This window comes from Triturus cristatus, chromosome 1_2, assembly GCF_964204655.1.
Source record: "Triturus cristatus chromosome 1_2, aTriCri1.1, whole genome shotgun sequence".
NCBI classification, from domain to species: domain Eukaryota; kingdom Metazoa; phylum Chordata; class Amphibia; order Caudata; family Salamandridae; genus Triturus; species Triturus cristatus.
The window spans coordinates 1,147,272,937-1,147,290,915 of NC_140580.1; positions in this window are offsets into that span (position 1 = coordinate 1,147,272,937).

Sequence of the window (17,979 nt, forward strand, 5' to 3'; positions counted from 1 at the left end):
CTCAAATGATTGTCTAACTGTTGACCCAATTATGAGCAGCATGTTATACTAGCATGCTCCAATGTGATCTACATTAAACCCTGGTTGAGGTGGGGATTCTGGGACCAACTGTAATAATATTGGACTCACCTGGAATGTGACAAATTCAATAAAATATGTTTTTAAAAAAATGCTGGATGGATCTAGTGAGCACAAAAGGAACCAGAGCCGCCCCAAGCCACATACAACACTCCAACAGGTCAACATGAACATTCCGTACACCTCTGCGCAGCATTAGCTATTTACAACCCTAAAGAGGACAGCTCTTCTATAGAGAAGATAAGCTCCAAATTCTCGCCCCTACCACAACGACTTGCACTGTTTTAAATGAAATAGGAAGAGGTTTTACGCTGTGACCTCTGCCAAATACAATAGGAGTGGGTTTTACGCTGTGCCCTCTGCCAAATACAGAAGGAATGGGTTCTACATTGTGACTTCTGGCAAAATTTAATTTGAGGGGTTTTATATTTTAAGTTCTGTGAGAAACCAGGGAAATGCTTTGCATTTTTACAAAACACTGAGGGACCTTCTCACACAGATATCTAGCTCAGGAAGTGCGATACGTTTTTTATTTTGTACATATATCATTTTATATTAAGTATTTTGTTGTGTGTGAATTAGAGTACTTTAAAAAAAACATAAAAGCATTGGCAGCCTGTTTTTTTATTACATGTTATAATGTGCTTTGGCGAGTTGTGTCTTTCAGTCCCACACAACTCCCCGGTGTGAGAAGTTGGCCTGGTATATGCTGACCACTAGTTAAAGTGGGCACCTTGTAACAGTCCAAACAACCCTTATTGATGCTTAGGTTAAAGACAACCTTTATTGAAAGCTATCCTAGTGGTAGCTATGCAGAGCAGCCTTCAGGCTAAGTCTCGACGGAATGTAAAGCAGCTTGTTTTTACCAGATTAGAACCTCCTGAATGACCAAATGAAAGGAGAAACACACCAGTAATATATAAAATATATGTATTTATTACTAAACACTCTCTACTAACCTCTTTATGAGATTAGAGAACAAAGAACCCAATATTAAATCACTAGAACAACAGTAAATAGCACAATACACAGTGGGTTCCAAGCCATATACTAAGAAAGTGGCATAACAAACACAACTTGACTAGACACAGTGCCTAGAGCACGTAGAATCGCTGGGACCCCAAGGAACCACCCAAGGTAGTGACACAGGGCCCCCACGGAGGACGGGTGCAGTGTGTGAACACAGGCGCAAGCTCCGTACAATCCTATGGGAAAGTCACGGTTGGAATTTTAAAGATTAAGGACACTTCGGAGAGGACTTTAAGCAAACCCAGTTAAACATAGAAGGTTCTAAGGCCAGCACCCTTGAGAGTACCGAGATACCCGTGTTACCTATCCCAGAGGAGCCGGGTGCATAGGGCTCAAGTGATGTCGGAAACCTTCGTCGTTTTCAATGGCGTGATGCTGAAAAGTGCTGCTGCCGGGAAGATGAAAAGTGTCCGGTGGAATCCAAGCCTGGATCCGGGGTGAGAAGAAACTGAAAGCAGAGGGGACAGAGTCTGACTCACTTTACAGTGACCAGGGGCACGATAGATGAATGCCCACCGATGTCGGGTGTTTCAGGTGAGAAGAGGTGAAGCTTGACTCTGCAGCCACGGGGACCAGGAGATGTCGACGTTGACCAAAGTACGGCGGTGAGCTGTCCCATGAAGGATGTTGAGTGCTGGGAGGTCAGTGTCTGGATTGACACTAACAAGCCTTGGCAACTGCAACCCACACGGGCAGAGGAAAGATGCTTCGGTGAGGACCAGCAAGGTCCTGGGGACTCTCCAAGCTATGGAGAGTCAGGACACGTATGGAGCAACCAGGAAAGCCCATGGAAAGTCAATGTTACCTTCACAGGGACCCACAGGCCAACGGGCCAGGGATCGCAAAGGGACCTTGAGCTGACTCGCAAAATACCAGCGGAACACTCGTGGAGTGTAGGCCGGACATCTCCGGTGGAATTACTGCTCGGGTCAGGACTACAAGTAGCCCAAAGCACAGCCTCAGGAATTGCCAAAAAGCATATGCTGCTGCAAATGTACGCGGTGCACAGGGGTTCGGGTTGCAAGGTCCCCACGATTGATACGGGTCTCAGAATTGCTGAGAGAGCAGATCGACCTAAGAGACCTCAGGAACCAACCTCCTGTGTTGCAGAAATCTTCAAAGTTCTCAGGAGCCCGGGAGATGCAAACTGGTCAGATGCGGTTCAGGTGCCTGCCTTGCAGGAGAGTAACTCCTTTACTCCAAGGGAGATTCTTCAGTCATCCAGCGTCTTGCAGATCATCAAAGTACTTGATTGATGTAGCAGAGTTTTGTCCAGGTAAAATCTAAAGTCATGTAGTCAGGGGATCCTACTTTATACCCAAGGAAGGGGTGGGACAAACTCTGGGGACCCACCTATGGGAGGGTCAGGACAGAGGGGTGGCTACACCCATGTTCTTTGTCCAGTTTTGCACCAGAGCAGGAGCAACTGGCTCCTGCAACCGGAGCTGGACTATGCACAGGGACACCAAATGTGCCGCCAGTGCAGACATCAAAGCACTCTCATAGTGCACCCACCCAGCCCCAATACACTAAATCCTGTCTGGGAGGTGATCACACCTCCCTGTGACAGGAAACCTATTGTCAAGCCTTTCCCTGCTCGAGCTTGGCTCAGCAGCAGGAGGGCAGACTCGTGTCTGTGGCTGGCAGCATCCATTTTGTGATACCCAGGTTGAGAAAGCTGGTACCGGGTAGCCCAGTATGTCACATTTGTCCCTCTAGGAGGGTGGAATAATACCTCCCACGCCAGTTACTGGCAGGGAGGTATGATTCCAAGGTGTTTGACGCCAAAGACAACATGTTTCTATGCAGCCGTTCTAAAGTTAGCATTTACCGCGAGGTTATAATGCACTTAAGTATATATGGTTGGCTGCATCACAAACAACCCTGGAAAATAGGTTCCGAAGTCTGCAGAGGGGCTCTGCTCATGCAGGTGCACCCTCTCACATAAAACCCAGCACCCTGCCTTCGGGATTGATAAGGCCTGCCATAGGGGTGACTGATAAGTTTATATGTGCAGTGATATAGAATAGATATAGTGAACGTATATCTAAGTAAGGGGTGCATGCACCACCTTACACAGGCTGCTGTAGCAGACCTGTGGTGTCATTTTGAATGGTCTCTCAGGGGTGGCACAATACATGCTGCAGCCCCTGGGAGGCCTCTGGGGTACCTATGTCCTGGGTACATAGTATACCATATACTAGGGACTTATAAGGGTACCCCAGAATCCAATCTAGAGTGTACCTAAAGCGCATGCAATCAATTTAGAGGAGAAAGCAGCTAGGCTGGGGTCCTGGATAGCAGGATTCCAGTCAGACTAAGTCGAAACTAGTGAAACATCACCAAAAAGTGTGGGTAACTATAAGAAGCAGATCCTACTCTCTTACACCCGGAGTAAGTCTTGAACTCTTGTTCCACACAACCTCGACTCTCAAGTGCTGACGGGATGAATTTGGTGCTCTGTTTGGTCCAATAGGAAGGTGGCTCTGGCCCTACCTCTTTGTGGACCTTCACCTTCCGGCATTTAATTGGGCCGCAGTTGTCTTAGCCCGCCTACGAAGTAGTCCCGTTGCTCATATCTCAAAGAGACACTTAATGAATGGGGCTTTGTTTGGTAGAGCGCCAAGATAAAATGGAGAAAGAAAGTGTTTTACATTTTTAACTGACAAATACAATAGGAAGCGATTTTACATTGTGAACTATAACACATGTAATAGAATAGGGTTTACACAGTTATCTCTGTGACATTTACAAGAGGAAGGGGTTTTACTTTTTGAACTCCATGACAAACACCAGAGTAAGGTGCTTTATATATTTTTTTTATTGAGGGACTCTGTTCTAGAAGGGCTTATGATGTTTGGTTTTCATTGTGTGCATTTCTAATTTTACCCTTGGTATTTAGTTGTACATGAATTAAAGTACTTTTTCTTTTTTAAAGTGAACACATTAGCCAGACCTAGATTATCTAAGCGTTCTTTGTGTTTTGCCGAGTTCTGAGTTTCTAACCTACACCACATCCCTGAGTAAGATGTCGGCTGCTCTGCTTCTCTACCCTAAGGGTCAACTGTTCCAGATTCTTTGGAGCTCAGTTTGAGTTCCATTGTAGGAGGGCCCTTCGAGGCCAGAGGTACAGACCTACAATTTGAGCTCAGTACCCTTGACTGCCGTGGACCCCCGAACCAGTTCCACGTGAAATGCAATGGATGTCATTGTAAGTGGCCTCTGGCCCAGAAGAAGCTAGCCCTGCTACTAGCCATCTTACCCAGGTAACCCCCTGTAGACTTCCTACTCCTAGAATGGCCACAGCATCCACATTTAATGGCGCTGTGGTGTACGGTGTGGCCTGGTGAGCGGTGTTTGTTTATGAAATGAAATGGCTGACCCGCTGTGGTGGGCTGTCTGCCTCTTCCCCAGCCACGACCACATAGGTTGTTGTTTTGGCCACTGCAGGGCTTCCCCCTGAGCTAGCTCCCGGGCACCCTTGAAGGTGTTGACAGGGTGAACGGGGTTTATGGTGCGTTAAAGTGATTTTTCGGGTGCACAAATATGGTGAACCGCAGTGCATGTGTGAATACGTGTGCCTCAGCACATGCATAGGGTAGTGATTCTGCCTGATGGTGAACAGCTGCTCCCATCACGCTCACCGATACACACGTGCCCTGCACCTGAAGAGCGCTTCTGCCACCCCTTAATCCTGACATTGAATTGCCCCAGTGCATCACTGCTGATGCCAGCTGCAGTCTGGTGAGTCCCCCAGGAAGAGAAGGGAATCTTGTCTGTTGTTTGGACTTGTGATCTCTGCGTAAGAGAAGTATTTTACAATAGTGAATGATCATCCATCCTTTTTTTGACAATCATTAATCGAAAGTGCCCCCACGCATTGAATTCAACATCATTCACAGCTTCCCCTTAACTAACTGTGACAACATGTCCACAACCACAAATGAATACAACCACTATCTGGTCTAAGAGATTCACCCTCTGGCCCTGTTGAGAGCTGACATCATCTAAGTCTTTGAGGAAGAGACATCTCTTCGGGCCACTGCTGAACTAATCTCCTCTCAAAGGTGGCAAGATCTTGAAAGGATGAAGACCGAGCGCTGGTGCTGTAGTCAATACGCAAATGCAACATGACTTGTATCCAACGGAAAAGGCATGATTCTTACAGGAACACCTTGTAACCTCTCAAGCTTTGGAGCAACAAGTTGTGAAAGGATCTCACAATAGTCACCAGGGAATGGTGGCAACCAATAGACTTCCTGGAAATAAAGTGTGGTTCCCATTCCTAGATGAAGTGATAGAGGAGCTGTGTTTCACCTGCCATGTTTGCAAGGCTCTGGGCCAAGATCACCCCCCTGAACCCCAGTCAACCTTTGACCTATCAGAGGAGCTCTGGGAAAAAGCTCCCACCAACGTTTTTGACTTCATAGCCAACCAGATTCATTGACGTCCTGACTGTTCCCAGCCAGTCGGCGGCTTAGAACAAAATATTCTCCCCTTCTGGCATCCGCACGGTTGTTAAATCTGACAATGGACAACCTTTTAGTGGTGCAGAACTCAAGGTGTTTGCAGAGTGTAGAGGGTTCAATCTCTGCAAGATTACATTTCTTTGGGTACAGGAGCATGGAATTGTGGAGCGTTTCAGGCCATGCAGATCACCAAAGTCACCAAGTGCCCCGTCTCTGATCCAGTTACCACCTTAGAGAAAGAAAAATGGTGGCCCGTTGTTGAGGTTTCTTCTTTGTAAGAGGAGGCGCTGGTCCCTCCATAGGAGTCTACGTAAAATCCTCTGTAGTTTTTTTCTGACATGGCAGGTCTGCCTCCAGAGGCCAATGGAATCATTTTGTATTCATTTACATGCTGTAACGTACTTCTCAAGTGGCGTTTACCTCATATTTGTGCCTTGTATTTGCATTCAAAAGGTGAAAAATATACCACATTTTCCTGCCTTCCTGAATATTTTGTCTAGCCATAGTATAGAAATACTGGTCACGCTGATACAATGCTGACCGTGTGGACCCCAATCTTTGCTGTCTTGAAACAAGAAAGGCAACATGACTGCCCGAAGAAAAGATGAGACGATGCTGATCACGGGCGTGTCTTCAGGGCAGGGGTTTGGGGTGTGACCCCTCCCAAATAATTGCAATCTTGGCTTGAGCGTTGGGTCTGAGGGCCATGAGTCGGGTCTCTATGCTTTTTTGAATAAAAGATTTTAAGGTGCTGTTATTTTAGTTTTTATCAGGAACTTGGACAGGGGCCCAACTACTTCAAATCAGTACTGAACTTGTTCCTAAGGGGAACAGAGTATCCCAAACCTTGGTCGTCCCTCCACCCTTCGGCATACTGTTTCGTAGTCAGGAAATTTACAATTAACTCCCACCCACCCCCCTAATCTCACTGACTAAGCTACGCCCCCGATGATGATCAAAGCAGGAATGCAAGACGCTTGAGACTGTGTAAAAGAGTTCAAGCAATTCAAAATAATACCAAATGTGTTTACGGATATCAAGGGGCCATGGTTACAGTCTGCTGGGATGAATGTACCATCACCCGTAACTTCTGCAGCGGCGTGGAGACCCATGAGAACTCCCACCTGAGGAGCTTCTTGATGTAGAGGGAGTTCCTGAGGAGACAGCTCTCAGGGATGACTCAGTGCCTGACCCCATAGCCTCATCACCCCCTTTCTCCCTACCCTGAACCTCAGCTAGTGCACAAAATAATCACAGCCCTGTCAATGTATTCAGCTTCCTGAGTGACTCATCACTGTAATTGACAAGACCCTGATTGCTGTTTAGTTGGGGGAGACATGGCATCACCTGGACCGTGGGTCACTCTTGACGCGCTTGCCTGACCCTTCCACTGCGTGCACCCAGGAAGCCAAAGCGAGCAGCCAATCAGGAGTGATCCTTGCAGGGATCAAACTGTATGTCTTGGCCAGTGCTCCATGTGTCTAGACTAGAGACTTCCTTAAGATTACACAATGCAGCTCAAACTCCAAGGTTTTTCAATGCCTGCACCCGCTATACCAGCTAAAGTGGGGTGCTTGGGACAGACTGAATTGTTTTACGTCCCTTCGAAACTTTTGTTTCTTGCTCAAAAGTCATTGCAAGACAGATGATTAAACTTATAAGTACTAGAAGAATAAATTACTGGGATACAACTGTTGGATGAAGGGGGCAAATAATCTTAAAACGGTGACAGAAAAGAGAGTTTCTTAAAATGGCAAAGAAAAATATGTTAGAGGCAAATACAATGAGACAGCTCAGAAGGAGTAAAGAAGAATGCAAATAAGGACAAAAGAAGGAAATATTTAAGGAAGCTGGAAGAGCTATAGGTACAAAAAACAGAAAAAGAATGGAAAGGGGAAAAAGTGAAGCTTGGAAGGAGGGGTAGCAAGATGAAAAAAGAAAGGAACAAAGAAATGTAAAGAAAAAAGACCAAAAAACAACGAAAGCAGAAAAATAGAATGAAATATTGGTATGAAGAAATGAGAGACAGATGGAAGGGCAATAAATGTAAAGAAGAGAAAATAACACGTGCAAGCAATAAAAAAAGAAAGGATGGTAGAAAGAGGGGCAATGGAAGGACTGGGGGATGATGAGAAGAAAGGAAGGGACAATAAAACATGGAGGAATGGGAATAAGAAAAGATTGAAAGCAGCAAAGAAAATTCAACCGGAATATAAAGTAGGACAGAAATACGGAAAGAACACATGAAATGAAAGAAGAATGGCATGAGGGAGAAAAGATGAAAAGAAAGTATGAGAGGGGAATGGAAATGGGCAAAGAAAGCGATAGAAAGTAAAAAACTGATGGAGAGAAAAAATGAAACAATTAAAGCAATATGACCGTATCGATAAATGTGTCGTTTTTGGCCACATTCTTTTTAAATCATTCTGTAAAATGCATACTTTACAAGCAGTGTTCCTATGGCGCAATTCCTGCGGGCTTCTTAAGTTACCAGCAAATGTCTCACAGAAAAATACCAGCGATCTCCTCATTCGAGAGACCGCCTGTCTGGTATTTCCACGGACAGTACGTTATTTGGGACAGATGTCCGCTGTCCATGAATAATTATTTAACGGGCAGCATTTGTCTTTTGGGATGTGTTTTTCCATCTACACCAGTATTAATGTTAAAAGTTATTTGATGGCGGGTATGGAAATAAAAGAAAAGAAGGCATGATGCTTGCCGCCGGTCCTGACATTAGAAATGAAACTTCACCACAGCCAGAGTCAAGAAATGGGGGTTCTTACTAGGCCTTCTTGCTTTAGTTTACTCAAACAGCAGCCACTTAAGAAAACAGTAAATATATAAACAAAAATTACATTTACAGCACCCCGTGGTGCTGGGACTACGAATGTATACAGCACACGTGTTGCATTGGTCCAAGTATAACTAGACCTCGTGTGGCCTGCAGGGTCCTTCATCTTGCTGCTGGTCAGATAAGTTAAGTCATTTAGTTATGACTGGGAATGACGATTCTCCAATTAACATAGAGAGAGAATCTTGATTTCATTAAAGACAACGGAGGCTAACAATATGCAAGAACTTTCATTGCTGCCCCACACACGCAGCCCTTTAAAGAACATGTTACATCATAAACTAAACATTCCATGGAACATAATAAAACGTCCTGGTAACCAGGCATCGTCCTCTTAGAGCTGTGATAAGGTTTAGGATCTGTTTATTCCACGTCTTCCTCGCTAATTCTCACAGAGACGAAGTGTCTGGAAGGAATAGAAAGAACCACTCACAAAGAAGTACGTCTGGTATATTGTCAAACAGAAGACAGGTGTGTCTGAATGTGGAAATGTGACGGGACTCAGTGAAGAAATCCTTTCAGGACAAGAACAAAGGGTGACATGCTTCATCATTGGGTTCCCTCCTCACAGCGGACCGCAAGGTCCTTGGTGTGTGCTACAACTCCCCGATCGAAGAGGAGCTGAGGCGTGTTAAGATGAGCGATAGTGTTTAAGGTAAGTGAGGGACAGAGTACAAAAAAATCATATGAAAGTAATTAAAACTACCCCCACGGTACCTAATGTATTCCGTGGTCCACTGGGAATAGGGTTAAAAAGAGGACCGGGTTTATGGTAAATTTATATATAACCCTTTCAAACGCTCTTAGGTTGACATGTTTCTGCCTTGAGTGGTCCCCAAGCAGGGATCCTAGGCATTCATCAGGACCAAACAGTTATGTCTTTGTAGTCACTCTGTGTAGTGTGGGAAAATATATAAACAATTAATTAAATAATATACTGGCCCATGAAGACGGCCACACAAGCGATGGCCCATGTGTATTAGGGGTCCACCGTCGTTCTGAAAGTAATAACAAACAGAGGAAAAAGATGATTGCTGTCACACTTCACACACAGCTGGTATCGTGGGTTATTTGAGCGTACATGAGTGCATGCTACATACATTATAAAGACACAGGCCCATTTGTGTGTCATAGCAGAAAACGTTACGTGTTCATGGCATACTTACTCTTGCCTTATAAAGTGGATGCTGTGGTCCACCTCATGCCACTGGATACATCCAGAACGCCCAACTCGAATGCAAAGACATAGACACAAGCGGCAACACATAGGACCATAGAAGGGCAAGTTCGATGATTATGTGTTCACAAATCAGTATGTCTGGTTGTTAATTCTTTGCTGAAAGAACAAGGCCTATGATATGATCTTGCTGGCACCGTGGGTCAGGCTCAGTAGGGGAAGTTTTGGGGCATCTGATCTATTATCTGTAAAAATTGATGTCTATACGAAAAGGAACCCAAGGAAATGCTTGTGGCAGATAAAAGGAGTCAGTAGTCATGGAGGCTTCTAAACTGGAGGCGCGCCCTCCACCTCAACTGAGAGGATAGATGAGGCACAGAAGTGATAGCGTGACGGCGCCCGTTGGGTTTACCGAAACCGGGGCATCGCCGCGCTACCCATTACTGACTCCTGCGCCTCTTATAGTAATTGTACCAACCGGTGTGGCTCACGGAGGAGGGCTCACCTCAGTGTGTCGGCGCTACTCTCAATGGATGTCCAGCGAAGGTGATGTCGGCCGCCAAATGGTTCGTATTTAATAGGAACAGCGTGCAACACGGACGCACACGCTTCGTGCGTGTTGTGGCTCATGAGCAATGTATGCACACGCTTCGTGCGTGCTGTGGCTCCTGAGCAATGTACGCACACGCTTCGTGCGTGCTGTGGCTCCTGAGCAATATACGCACACGCTTCGTGCGTGCTGTGGCTCATGAGAAATGTACGCACATGCTTTGTGCGTGCTGTGGCTCCTGAGCAATGTACGCACACGCTTTGTGCGTGCTGTGGCTCATGAGAAATGTACGCACACGGTTCGTGCATGCTGTGCCTCATGAGCAATGTACGCACACGCTTTGTGCGTGCTGTGGCTCCTGAGCAATGTACGCACACGCTTCGTGCGTGCTGTGGCTCATGAGAAATGTACGCACATGCTTTGTGCGTGCTGTGGCTCCTGAGCAATGTACGCACAAGCTTTGTGCGTGCTGTGGCTCATGAGAAATGTGCGCACACGCTTCATGCATGCTGTGGCTCCTGACCAATGTACGCACACCCTTCGTGGGTGCTGTGGCTCATGAGAAATGTAGTTAACTGGGACAGAACGAGTGTCGTCGATCTGCGTGTATGTTGCTAACGTGCAACGGCTTATGGGACAAGTAGTTTGTAGGACAGTCTGGCCAATATCAGTCATGTCCTAACTTCGGATTCAGTCTCTTCAATCAGTTTTACCGAAAGTCTGTATCATTAACTGTCTGTCCACTAGAGGAGGTAATCAGGTGGAATCTGGTGGTTTTATAAAAATTGTGACTGGGACAACCCGTTAGGCTCAACAATGTTTTATACAAATTACAACCAAGTATTCTCTGTATGAAGGAGTTTCTCTCGTCATCATTACGTGTTACTGGGGGTCGCACAACACCAAGAGGAATTCCCAGAGAGGCTACCTTTGTTGGACGTTCGTATTCTAGGCAGTACGTGTGTTGCTGACGTGCTCGGGCGAATGGGAAAAGTAGTTCTGTAGGACGGTTTAGTCAATGTCAGTAAATATCTTGCTTCGGATTCAATCTATTCAGTTAGTTTTACCGAAAGCATGTATCATTAGCTATGTCTGTCAAACTGGAGAATCCGGTAATTTATAAAAATGTAACTGAGACATGTCAAACCACTGGGATTAACATTGCTTTGTACAAATTACATCCCCAACAGGTGTTCCCCATGTGAGAAAGTGGGTTTCTGTTGCAGTAAACCCCCCCTTTGTTTTTGTTGCCAGACTACTAATGCTCTTTGACTTGATGTGCTCTGGCGCCCTGCCAATCAGGACCCCAGGGCCTGTGTTCTTTCCCCAAAACAAAACCCAATTGGCAACTCTGGCCACAGGTAGGTCCCTGGTAAATGGTACCCCATGTACCCAGGGCCTTGTGACCAGAGAAGGCTCCTAAGGGCTGCAGCACCAATTGTGCCCCCCTTAGGGGCCCTGTACCTTTTCACAAACACACTGCCAACTGTCAACATAGCTGTAGTATTGAAGAAAGGACGCTCCAAGCAAAGTAGTTTACCTCGTAGATTTATTGAGGTGGTAAAGTTAGATACAGGGAGGTAAAGTCAGAGTCTAAATGTTTACCTCCCTGTATCTAACTTTACCACCTCAATAAATCTACGTGGTAAACTGCTTTGCTTGGAGCGTCCCTTTTTCAATACTACAATACCACACATCCCTGTGTGCCATGCCTACCAACCAGTGCCCTGGCCTAGGTCAGTCACCCCTCTAGCTGGGTGCACTATGCCAGTGGTGAGGGCACAGAGGCATGAACCCTGTGCCCCTACAGTGTCTGAGTCCATTCTCAGACATTGTAAGAGCAGTGTACCATAAAAGAGTATATGGTGCTGGGAGGTTGTCATTACAAACTCCAAAGTACCATGATGGATACACTGAAGTCTGGGAAGGGTGGTATCAAACTTCTCAGCACATTGTATCCACACTGATGCCAGTGTGGGTTTCAATGTAAAACGCACTACAGAGGGCATTTTAGAAATGCCCCCTGTACTCGACCCACAACCAATGTCCCAACTGAGTGGCTGCTCAGGCTGCCATCCACCAGACATGTTGCTGGACCCCTGGGTCAAGAGACATCCGCTCTCGAGGGCCTGCAACAATGCACATCCTGGGCGAGATGCTAGGTCTCCTACCCCAGGATGGGCAGGGGAAGCTTCAAAGGCCTGCCGCCTTTGTGAGCTTCTCCAGACCACTTGCTGTACTCAGCAACTGGTCCCCACTGGTTCTACCCCCCACTTTGGGCAGGAGAACCGGCGGGAAAAACAAGTGAGGAAGAGAGGTGTGCCCACCTCTGCCAACTCCACCCCTAAGGTGGGAGAGGCGAAGTGAAGCACAACCGCGAGTCCCCGCCATCTTGAGGATGGGGGATCCAGCCAACCAGGGACAGGCTCCTGCCCCCCTCCCACTGTAGAGTCGCAGAATAGGGGTTGTACCCACCCCAGGGAAGGGACCCATTGGTCCCTGCCCTTTACCTACCTCTAACGCCCCTACATTTAGTATTTAGGGGCACTCTGAACCTTCCTTCCTCAGATCCAGCAACCACAAATAAAGAAGAAGGACGAGAAGCCGTGCAGAGCTAACAAGAGGACGACACCCACTGACTTGGCTCCAGTCCTACAGGCCTGTCTCCCCTCGAACCTGCTCCTGTGAAACCCCGGTGTGTCCAGCGGCCAGCAACCTCAAAAAGCCCCGGAGGACCTGCCTGCATTCAATTTCCAAGCTGTTTCTCCCGTGAACACCGGACGTGTTTAAACTACAGCTTCTGGTGCCAGCCAGAAACCGTGAATCCAGCACACTCTGCACCCGCCGAGCCCAGCCTGTGTTTGAGTGAACAAACACCACGACGAGGTCCCCCCGGCAATCTTTACCCAAGATCCGGTGACCCCTGACCTGCCTCAAGCCTCCAGACGACGCCTGCAGTCTCAATCCAGAGGACCCTCCCCCTACCGCAACCAGAGCGGGTAAGAAAATCCAACGTGCAAAGGCACCCCTGCACGCTCCACAGCCTTGTGTGCCCAACCCAGCGGTGCCTAACCAACCCTCAACATCCCAACTTACCCCTCGAAGTGGTGGTCACTCCTGGAAGATCCTCGTCCCCGAGCCTGCAGTGTTTCTTTGTCCCGGAGAATCTCCATTGAAATCAACAGGGCACCCGACCTCAAAACAGCACCCTGCACCCGCTGCCCTAGTGCCGTTGAGGGTGCCCCTTTGGTGCTAACTTGGTCCCCATCCTGCCCTGAGCTTAACCCTAGGAGCTTTGCTCAAACAACCCTGTGGCCTGCTTGCCAGCAGCCACCAACCGGAGTCCCCCTATCCTACATATGATAACATTGGGCCTCAACACTCTGCACCCGGCCACCCTAGTGCCAGTGGAGGTGCAACAACAGTGCATCACTGACCCTGGGAGACCCCTGAGTCTTGCCCCAGAACCCTAACTTCAAAGACCGAATACGTACCTCGAAACCGATAAACTTTTTTCCCTCGTAGGATAACATTGACACTTTTTCTCCCAAAAAGTTTCTAAGTGTCGACTTTTGAAAACTAAGAATATTCCTTAAAAATTGCACAAATAACCTAACCGAATTTTCTCAACTGTTTGCAGGAAAGGTCCCAGTGCTGAACCCAGGTGTCCAGCACTGAGTAAGAAAAGTAACTAAAAAGTAACTTACCTGTGAATTGAATTTCCTTCCATAGGATAACATTGGGGGTTCTTTGTGAAAAAGTTTCTAACTTGTCAACTTTTGAAATACAAGAATTTTCTTTAAAAATCGTACAAACTGCAAAAACGTAATTACCTACCTGTTATAAGTAGATGTCCCAGTGCTGAATCTAGGAGTCCAGCACTGGATTACAAAAGTAACGCAAAAGTAATTTACCTGCTTAGTGAATTTCCTCCCATAGGATAACATTGGTGATTCTATGTGAAAAAGTCTCTGTCGACTTTTGAAATGCAATAATATTCTTTAAAAATCGTACCTCTAACTAAAACGCGTTTACTCACCTGTTTTCAGGAAATGTCCCAGAGCTGAATATAGGATCCAACCCTGGGTTAGCCAAAGTAATCTGAAAAGTAATAAACTGCATTTTACTTAAAAAACCCATTCATTTGAATGTACTATACCTGCAATGTGTTGCAAACTGCTTATTTAAAACTGTAACCAAAACCAGTACAAGTTATACTGCAATTCTGAACTGTGTTGATACAAGTAATTTACTACTGAAAAGTATTCATATGCTTAACCGTACCAGGCTGGCTTGGTTCTAGAAATAAAACAACAGTATATATTTTATACAAAAACAATTGGCCTAGAGTTCAGTTCTTGAGTGTGTGAATTCATTTGCGGACTGAGTGTGTACATCAAATGCTTAACACTGTCCTCTGATACTGCCTTACTGCTCGACCAAGCTACCACTTTAGAGAGTAAGGTTATATCTAACTTTAACCTCTGCCAAACCTCTGGAGACCCTTGAACTCTATACACACTGTACCTGAAATATGAAATTTGAAATTTGTAATGCGCTCAGCTTACCCGGGGGCATCCCGGCGCAAAAGATCAGAAGGAAAGACACAGCTAATCACTGCTAAGGAAACAAATGAGTCTTAAGAAGTTTCCTAAAAGATAGGATCTTAGGCTCTGAGCGAATCTTGAGGGGGAGAGAGTTCCAGAGGGAGGCCACTTGCACAGAGAAGCGCCTGCCCCCAGAACGAGCTCTTCTTACTCTCGCTGACTGCAAAAGGTGTTTTTGGTCCGAGCGTAGCAGACGTGGGGGTTTGTAAGGACGGGCCATATTAGCAAGGATGGGGGTGCCTTTGCCATGTAGAATTTTGTGGGCTGTACATAGCGCTTTAAATCTCACCCGCTCTTTCACGGGGAGCCAGTGAAGCGCTTTGAGGGCCGGGGCAGCAGACTGCCTCCTGGAAACATCCATAAGGACTCTCGCAGCTGCGTTTTGCACCTGTTGGAGGATTTTGAAGGTCGCTTCAGGAGCACCGAGAAACAACGCATTCCCATAATCGAGCCTCGATAGAATCAGGCCACGTATCAGTAGCTTCCTTGCTGAATCAGGAAGCAGAGGTAGCACCTTTCGGGCTGATCTCAGTAAGCCAAAGCAAACCCCTGCAGTCTTCCTGGCATGAGTCCTGAAGGACAGGTCTTCTTCCAACCATACTCCCAAGGACTTGATCTCCTTCTTGGGGGATGGTGGGTCGCCAAGAGACCGGGGCCAGCAGCTAGCAATAATGGAGGGGCTGGAGTTGCCCAGGAGCATCAGCTCGGTTTTACCTCCATTAAGCTTGAGAGCGGAGATAGACATCCAACGAAGAACATTGGCAAGGCAGTCGTGTAACACCTCAGGATGTTCCGCCAGCTGAGTGAGGCCCACCACCAGCTGAGTATCATCAGCATAGCTGATGATCTTCACCCCCGAGGGGGCGACCACTCTTTCAAGTGGAGTCATATATATATTAAATAAGGTAGGGCTCAGTGATGAGCCCTGCGGGACTCCACATTGAAGAGGGATTAGGGCAGATTGCTCTGACCCTTCCCAGACTTGGTAGAAACGGTCAGAAAGAAAAGATTCCAACCATTTCAGGGCCGTCCCTGAGACACCTACCTCTGACAGACGTTGGAGGAGCACCTGATGACTCACGGTGTCAAAGGCAGCACTCAAGTCCAAGAGGATCACTGCCACTGACCCTCCTGCATCCAGAGTGCTCCTTGCCTCCTCCACTACTGCCAGCAGGGCGGTGTCTGTTCCATGGCCGGGGCGGAAACCAGTCTGGGAGTCTCCTAGCAGGTGGTTAGACTCAAGATGGTGAGAGAGCTGACGGTTGACCAACTTTTCTGCAATTTTCGAAAAACCAGGCAGAAGTGAGATAGGCCTGAAGTTGGTCAAATTGGATGGATCCAGTCCTGGTTTTTTCAATAGGGCTTTCACCACAGCCTTTTTCCATCTCTGGGGCACTGTGCCCTGAGCGAGTGAGAGGTTCAAGAGATCAGTCAGAGGAGTGGACAAGGTGTTAGTTACGGACTTGAGGTGTTTTATGGGAACAGGGTCACTCGGGGAGCCACTCTTCATCTCCAACAGGACTTTTGTCACCTCCTCCTCCGAGAAGGGGCCAAAAGATGCTAGCTCAATCGAGTGACATGTGCGGCTAGTAACCGGTTCATGGCAATGAGGAATAGTGGGTAAGGAAAATAAGATTTTCTCTATTTTAGAACGGAAGAAACTAGCCAGTTCCTCACATTTTTCTTTGGGGTTATCGTGCCGTACTGGAGGGACTGGGGCTTTCAGGAGTTCCTTGAATATTTTAAACGATTCTCCAGAAGAATTGCTTGCTCTCTCGATCCTGTTACTAAAGAAAATCTTTTTAGCGTCCTTCAGTGCGCTTTTATATTTCCTCAGCTCCCTTTTGTAATTGGCCCGGCTTTCTTCCGTCTGCTCTCTCCTCCAAGCACGCTCAAGCCTTTTACAAGAGGTTCTGATGCACCTAAGTTCAGGGGTATACCAGGGGGCAGAGCCAGTTCTTCTCTCCCTAACAAGTCTCCTTTTATTCGGGATCAGTAGGTCCAGAGAATTAGTCAGCCATTCGCCCAAGCGCTGATCAGCAATGTTGGGGTCATCTACAGGATGAGGACAGGTTTTAGCCAGTTCTTCCGCCCAACTGTCCACCGGGAGCTTCGACCAGAGTCGTTCCACAATATATTGTCTTGGTGCGGGGTCACTCCGGTTCCCCAGCGACCTCACTTTGGTGCAGTGTATATAGAGCCAGTTTCTCACACCCCGGATGAGCGATATGTGTACAGACAGTTCCTCTCGTCATCGTGACGTGTTTCTGGCGGTTGCACAACCCTATGGAGAAGAGCCAGAGAGTGTACCTTCATGGGACATCATTGTTCTAGGCAGGTCCAAGGAATGTCATCATTAAGCCCAAATCTATCACTTCTGAGTCTAAAGACCCAGCGTTGTTCCCTTAAGAAAAGAACTGATTTCAGGGAACCCATGTTTGGTAAATAGTTTGGTTTATCAAGAACCACCCATGTTATGTCATTCTCGATGTGTGCATGTTCTAGAAAATGTCTGGTGAGTTTTGTGTTTGTCTTCTTGCATCTCACCGAACTCTGATGTTCTATGATTCTCGTCCTGACTTTTCGTGTGGTCATGCCAACATTGTAAAGTCTGCAGGGGCATCTAAGTGGGTAAATCACTCCCTCTGTGTTACAGTTAGTATGTTTAAAGAGTTTCCACGGTGTGCGTAATCCCAGTTCTGTTCTAGATGTAGTAAGAGTATATGGGCAGACTGAGCACGTGCCACACGGAAAATGGCCTCTAACAGGTGGAGTGGTCCATAATGTAGTTTGGCGAGTTTGGTTTTGTCCAGGTTGAGTTCTAGTATGGACAACCATATCTTTAATGTTCTTACTCGGTTTCAAGGCAAACAAGGGCTTAGATAAATTCAATCCTCCTGTGTTCAGAATAGGCCATTTCATATTCACTAGTCTTTTCACAGTATTAGTCAGATGACTAGAAGTGCTTACACAGACAAGCCGGTCTGTTTTTTGTTTTGAATGTGATTCTAGTAAAACTTCTCTGTTGTTATTTCTAGCCCTTTTGGCTGCTCTCTTAATGAGGTCATGAGGCTCGGCTTTTTGTGACAGGTGGATACTTAATGTGGCTGCATAATCTTTAAATTTGGCAATCTCTGTGCAGTTCCTCCTGAGCCTCAGAAATTGTCCAACCGGTAGGTTATCTCGAAGAGCCTGTGGATGGGAACTATTGTAAC